Here is a 6024-nt window from a genome sequence, read left to right on the forward strand (position 1 = left end):
TTTATCTTTGTAAGCCCAGCACAGGGCCTGGCACAAAATACGTGATCAAAATGTTTTGGAGATCACGGTATGGTGGAAAGCTCTGGAGCGAGATACATCTGGGCTTAACACCTTGCTGACTGGCTGTTTCGAGCCAGAACTCATCTGTGCACCAGCTACTCTTCCATCGTGACTGGTCATCAAGGTGTTTAAAATTACTTAAGTTAATATAAGTGCAGACACCAGTTATCTCATGACGGGTCAGCAACGTTTGGACATGGAAATACGTGTATACTCGTGACTGGTCAGCAAGGTGTTATGGGAGCTCTGCCTCCAGTGGTTGTGTAACCTTTCCAAACTGCAGTTTCCTTGTCTGTAAAATGGGCGTGAGAAGGCACCCATCACAAGATTGGGGAGAGAATAAATGAAGTTACTGCATGTAAAACACCAGGAAGGTCATAATCGGATTTTAATAAATGTTGTGTTCTGGTTCTTGAAGGAGCAAGAGGGGGTGGGTTTGGGCTGATGTTGTTTGAAGTGTCCTAAGGAAAGTTCGTGCCAAGGCCCTAGTTGGAGACAGGTTTCACTGGCCTGGCTGGGATTCGGGTCTGAAGAGACAGTTGCTTCTAAGATGTGTGTTCCAGTTGTCTTTGTGAATTGGAGCTACGGGACCCCACTGTCCAGCTGGGACAGGCAACACCAAGGCAGTGAGCTTAGCGAGCAGCGCCAGCCTTTGGATTCAAGCTCTGGGGAAGGGGCAGGTCCCAGGACCTTGGGCTTTCCTGTGCAAGACTGACTTGTGTCTGAGCTGTGGTTGTGCACTGAGGGCCAAACCACCCAAGATGAGTGGCCGGCAGATAATCCCAGTTGGTGCTGGCTTTCTGTGATCAGGGGGAAAACTGTCCCTTCGGCTTGACCTCTGCTCCAGTTTCATGCCTGTATTTGATCTTTGGCAAGTTCATCTCTTAACATTTGGCAGGGCAGGGAAGGGGTGTTGCTTACTTCTCTTTGCTGCTTGTGCCATTCTGGGCTGTTTAGTAACTCCCCCCTACCTCCTACCCCAGCACAAACACACAGTTTGGCCTATTTATCTCCTGCCCCCTGGCTGCCCTGCTTGTTGGGGTTAAGTGGTAGGACCTGGACTCCCCACGTTCCCCTCCTCAGTCCTCCATATTCCAGATGTTTTGCAGCCCCTCCCCAAGTCACCCCTGAGCTCAGCACCTCGCCAGAAGGGCAGGCTATGACCATAGTTCAGGTCAGAGGCTGCCTGGACAGCAGGAGCCTGTGAACCCCTGCTTCAGGGAAGAGAGGGGGAGAGGGAGAGGCCAGTGGCACTGCTGCTGGGTGATTCTGTGGGTATGGCCTAGCAAGTGTGACTCTGAGTACTGTGAATGAAAATGCATGTGTCTGGAGTATGACACAAGTGGGATAGTTGGGGCCATGGAATGGAAAATTGTGGGATTTGCAGGGGGGGGGGGGATTGAGAAGAAAATGAAGTAAGCAAACAGTCCTTCCATATTTCATCCCTCCCCATCCCTGACATGAGGACCTTCAAGAAGCAGCAAGGAAAATGTGGGGAGAGAAGAGAATAGATGGGAGAGAAAAGCTAACCCAGTGAAAATGCTTGGTCTCTCCCTCTTGCCCAGTGAACTGTCTCCTTTGTGCAACCACTGTGGATCAGGAGGGAACAACACATAGGGTCCTGTCAACCAGACCCTGGAGGGGAAATGTGAGATCAGATTTGAGGAGGAGACAGGTCACTGTCCACCAGCGATTCCATAAAGAATAGGACATTGTGTCATCACAGGTGGAAGATTTGGGCCATTATCAAAAATGTCCTGCCCGCCATACTTCTGTTTTTAATCCAGATCACTCTCTTCCATGGATTTAGCAACATGTTAATAAAACTGATCTCCTCTACTTACTGTCACGGAAAGAAGGGTCAAAGCATGTTAGTAGCAAAGCAGCTGGCTCGGAAGCAATTGAATTCTCTTCATGGATTCTGTGGGTCAGAATTTTTGGTGGAAAGACTCAACAGCTGGGGACTGGAATCATCTGGAGATGGCCTCACTACATAGCTAGCTGCTGGCTGCTGGCTGGGACCTCAGCTGTGTCCCATAACACAGGCATGGGCTCTACCTGTGGTCTGGGCTTCCTCACAGTATGGTGGCTTAAGGGTAGTAGGACTTGAAGCTATTGGCAGCTCAGGGATGCAAAAACAACACATGCCAGCAAACAAGACGAGAGCTGCATCACCTCATCTGACCCACCCTCAGAAGTCACACAGCAGCATCATTTGTGCTATATTCTAGTGGTTACAATAAGTCACAAGGCCACTCAAATTCAAGAGGAAGGGACATAGACCCTACCTCTCAATGGGAAGAGTGTCAAAGAACTTGTGGCCATTGGGAAAAGAGAAAGAAAGAAAGCCATGTCAGGCACTCTTGAGAGCTAAGCTTAATTAGCAGTGGCTCTAAACAGAATAGTCTATGTTATAATAGGAGCTTGTACCCTACAGAGGCCGCATAAATTATGGAGGGAGGGGCAGAGAGCTAAAATTAGGCCAGAGTAAAAGAAATAGAGCCATAAAGCAAATATGGATTTTATGAGAAATAGAAGATCAAAGGATAGCTCTCTCCATGAACTTGTGACGTGTGGGAAGGACTGAGGAAGAATTGGTTGGTGAGATTGGATGGGTTTTAGGCCCTTCAGCATTGAAAGGGAAAGTGGATAAGGGGCAGGACTGGCAATCTGGCTGCCACCATCCTTTGCCCACCATCTTGGGGGGAATCTGTGGTAACCCTTTATTGTTCCAGGCAGTTATTTTCAATATTTGCTTACAAATCATTTTCCCCCCCAACAGATATCTTTATGTGGTACAAAGCTAGAAACGTAGTCAATGCATTTCCTAAAGGAAGTGTGGAAAAAATAGTACATTACTCTAATAATAAATTACTCTAATACTTAATGTTTGTCCCCTACCCCCAGGTGTGGTTTTAAATATCCAGCATGGATAGCGTTGTGACTGAAAAAGGCTGGGTACATCTCTAGGGCCCCAGGTTCCCATTATCCTTGTCTCTAACCCCTGAATGGAAAGTTTGACTTCTAATTTCATGCTAGGGGTTTCACAGGCAACATAATTGTATTTGCCTCTGCCTTTGATCTGCTATTTGATCTGCTATTTCATTGTGGCTCGACTAGGAGACAGAGATAGAAACATGGTAGAAAAACATGATTCTGTTTGGCTTGGGAATCAACAGTTATTATTTTCTCTGGCTCCCTTAACGTGACACACCTTCCCTAAATGTGAAATCTGTTCATTTTCCCATTTTTGAAAATCCAAAAGGCATGTGCACCCTCTGGCCTGCTTTCCTTTTCACTCATGAAGATTATATTTTCCTCCAGGCTTTCGGGAACGAAGCTCATGATTTAGATCCCCATGCAAATGGAAGTCCCAGAATTAGTGGAGAGCTTCTGGGTGAACTCTGACCTACCTGTCCCTCTCCTGGCCTCACCCGGAGGTACCTAGTTCACCCCAGCCTTCCTTCAGGTGATTTTGGTCTGCAGGGCCGATTGTTTCTATGCTAGGCACCAAAGAAACCCAGATTCAGCAGTTACCTTGTGGGTCAGAACGAAGCGATATTCAGGGTGGCCCCTGAAGTAAGCTGGCTTCTCCAGCAGGACCAGTGGGTCAGGTTGTGCAGTTTGTGCACTACACAAAGGCCCCGGGGCCAAGACAGGGAGTTAAGGCTGGAATGCAGGCTCCTGGGCACATTTCTCCAATTCTTACCAAGTCACAGAGTAGGTTAGTGGCAGTTCTGTTCTCAGAGCAGAGGAGAAACAGATTCTCTCTCTGATCAAGAAGAAAAGAGATGGTGACACAGGGCAGGATGGGGGTCAAAAGGGCATCTTGGAAGCAGAGTAGGCCAGCCAAAGGCTGCAGCCCAAGCCAGTGTTGACCCAGCAGGTTGGTGCAATAGGCCCATTGACTCGCTCTGTTTTGTCACCTCTCATCTGCAGGGTCCAATGTTCATAAATTACTGGGTCGCTTCTAGGTTTTATTTGGCGTTAAAAAAAAAAGAAAGAAAAAAAAAAGATGGGTGTCACCCTACCTAAGTGTCTTGTTTAGCTAGCAAGGTGGGATTTGGGGGGGGGGGGGTATGTTTTCTTTGGTTTTGAATGTGAAGCCTTTAAGGGGTGTTGTTAACTCGAGGCCTTTAAGTGCTGGGTGTAAGGTGTTTGAGTGTAAGACCCGAACAGGTGGTGTAATAGAGTTTGACATCCTAACAAGTTACCTGTGAACTAAAATTCACACTGATGTGTAATGGATGGAGAGAATTTGCATTTAAAAGTGGAGGATCATCCGGAGAAAGCAATTCCTAATCAAAATTAACTCCAAAGAGGGACTTTTTCTGGTGCCGGGAATAGGCTGGTGTGGGAAGCCTTCAGAAGCCTTGTACATAAGCCCTGTAAAGCTTACTCTCGTTTACTCTATGGAGAACTGTGTTGCTTTTCAGAATTCCATTACCTTGGAAAGTTATTTTCACAGTTAAGCCCATAAATGGGAAGGGCAAATAGAAATGACTTGCTCTTCCCTGGTAACCAGGAATGTATAGGCCAGGGGCCCCAAATCCATTCACCTCACTGTCTGTTTCTTTCCATAGTTTGGGTAATTTGAGTTGGGTATGTTGAAGGAAGAAAGTTTCAAAATACATTAATTACATCATTGTGACTCGAGTTCTCAGAGTTTTAGTCATCTCTATGTGTTTAATTTTTTAAATTAATTTCTATTTTTCACAAAGGAATATTTACCCAAAGTTTATGAAGCCAAATAATATGTAAAGGCTTGGTGCAAAAAAAGCAGTCCCCTGTGGGCACCCCCATCCCTTGTTCTGCCTGTTTCTTCTGGAAAATACCATATTTCTAAGCAATATGTAGGTGTGGCCTTCTTTTAAATAATCCATGGTGACTGTCATCTGTTGACTTCCTTGTATGGTAGAGGAGGATTTTTATTCTCTGCATCATACTTCTCCTCCCCCATTCTCACAATAGAGCTATATCATAATTTGTTCTTAAATTCATTTCCAGTGTTTACTTTGTGACCACGTACATATTGTTTACTGCTGAGGCAAATGAGCTTCAGTGATTGTATTTACTTTTTTGTACGATTTTTTCCCCGTGGAGTCAATAATTGCTTCATTTTTTTTTATTTACTTAATTTTCTTTGACCTGTGACTAATTTTCCCACACTCTCCAACCTCTGTACAAATCATCTTGGGACAGTTTTCTGCATGTTCACATCTTAGAAACCATCTGTAAATAAACTGATCTTTGTGGTTATGTGTATTTCTTTTTTTAATTTCCATTTTCTTTAAGTCTGAAGCCTTTTTAGAAGTTTCTAATCTTCCCTTTAGTTTTATTTTCTAAAACTTTTCTTTTTATGGTATGGTGGGAGTTCTACTGATTTCAAACAGGGATACTGTGTGTTGATGGAAATTTGCATCTCTGCCACCCAGCTAATGTCAGAAGCTGAGAAAGGAATCCAATGTTTCTGATTCTTGGTATTTTGCTTAGTTTAAATAAACTTTCACCATTTTTCCTAAACATCAACCTTTCAGAAGTGCTGACTATTATCCCTTGGAATCCTGGAACTATCCAGTGTTAGTAAATTTTTATCTTCCCCATCCCTCCCAGAACAGATTCTACATTTTTGGAAGTAAAGGTTATTTTTTTAAATAATTAATTGGCCCTTCCCCAGGCCATTTACTGCAGGATTCATGCCTATTGTTTACATTCATTTCACGTTTCTTTTTGTTTGTGCTTCGTTAGTCATTTACAAGTCTGCCTTCCAAGCTAGACTGTAAATTACTTGAGGGCCAGGGGTGTCTTTTTAAAAAATTCACTTTCGTGCTTCTGGATTCCCCTAGAACCGAACACAGCGCCTTGCCCTTAGCATAAACGCGTTCCCAAAGTGGCCAAATAGAGTGGCAGCCTTCTCCCAGCAAGATCCCTTAAAGAGGAGTAGCTTTCTAATTCTCCCTTGCT

This window comes from Miniopterus natalensis, chromosome X, assembly GCF_054644295.1.
Source record: "Miniopterus natalensis isolate mMinNat1 chromosome X, mMinNat1.hap1, whole genome shotgun sequence".
NCBI classification, from domain to species: domain Eukaryota; kingdom Metazoa; phylum Chordata; class Mammalia; order Chiroptera; family Miniopteridae; genus Miniopterus; species Miniopterus natalensis.